Genomic DNA, 1,446 nt, shown 5'->3' with positions numbered 1-1,446 from the left:
TTTATATTGTAGTGCTACTCTAGAGTTGCTAGCTCTGGAAAGTCTGACAAAGAAATTAAGAAGTAAAAAACATGCAGAAGTTTGCTACACATAGTCCCAATCAGCATAAGCATGCATCGATGATACTATATTATATAAAAAAAGGAAGATATGCTAAACAAACCTGGATGTAATCAAGTACATCAATTGTTCCAACCCGTGATCCTCCTTCTTGTTGAAATGATTATCAACTAATAAAGTTTTTCCTGAAATAAGAACACCTCAAAACATCCATGTTAAACTCAATGTTGTTAATTTGATGCAGCAATCAAAATAGTTGACAGTGGTCTTCCCGTAATATTAGCTCAAAGATTTCGATTCACAACTCTAAATTTAAAAATTTAGAAGCAGGGGCTTACAACATTGATAATTTGGTATGAATGGATTTAAAGGAATAACTTCACTCATGACTAAGGCCTATCAAAAAAGTTCAGCACAAGTTCAAAATTAACAGCACAAAAGTAGAATTGTAGTTACGATATACCCCTTAAAGTATTATCTACACCTTTCTCCTGTTTGAAGCAATATTTTCATTGAAACTAATGGCTCCTTGACAAATCTTTTATTAATCAAGCATGGAACCTAAATTATAAGGGTTGGACATGAATCATCTCTAGACCCTAGGCGGCAACAAGGAGAGAGAAAGACACGTGACCTACACTCCATGCCTTTCTCTTTCCTTGTCGTTACACCGTGCAAATGGAGATTAGGGGGTTCAGTTAGTTTATTTTAGAGAATAAGTATATTTTTCTTTTACTAATTTTCTGATATTTGTATATATAATTTTATGATATATCTACACAAAATGAGAAAAGACTTTGTAAATTCTAAATTAGTAAAACCCAAAAATGAATAAAAAAAGACTAAAACTAGATAGTTGGATCACACTATAGAAGTTATGTTACGACACATCATGTTGTTTCATGAATTCTGAAATGTACAAAGCAAAGCAACACTACATCAGTAAAGGCAAATTGTTGTTTCCAAAAGGGGTAAACCTGATCCATCATTCCTACTTAACAGATAAGCCTAGCATATTTAGTAATAAGCCTAATTTGAGCCATCCATTCGTTATTTGTTCGTTTCTATAGTATATAATTTTTTTATGTCCATAGTATATACTCTCTTTTTTATGGCCAAAGTATTTGTTAGAGTAGAGACATAAATAATCCTCATCCAAAATTATACTTCACATGACATTAATAAATCAAGGCGTAATAGTGGTAGCTGAAAATGGTAGTATGATTTTTTAATAGGTCAATGCAAAAAATTCATTCTCGGTCATATATATTAGAAAAATCCACAAAGGACAAAACTATTAATTATGAAAGCAAAGAATGAACTAAATGAATAGAGGAAAAACAACATTCATAATAGAGGAAAAAAGAGTAAGTTAGAAAGGAGATC

This window comes from Glycine max, chromosome 10 (genome assembly GCF_000004515.6).
Source record: "Glycine max cultivar Williams 82 chromosome 10, Glycine_max_v4.0, whole genome shotgun sequence".
NCBI lineage: Eukaryota > Viridiplantae > Streptophyta > Magnoliopsida > Fabales > Fabaceae > Glycine > Glycine max.
Note: the sequence above shows the minus strand (reverse complement) of the source record.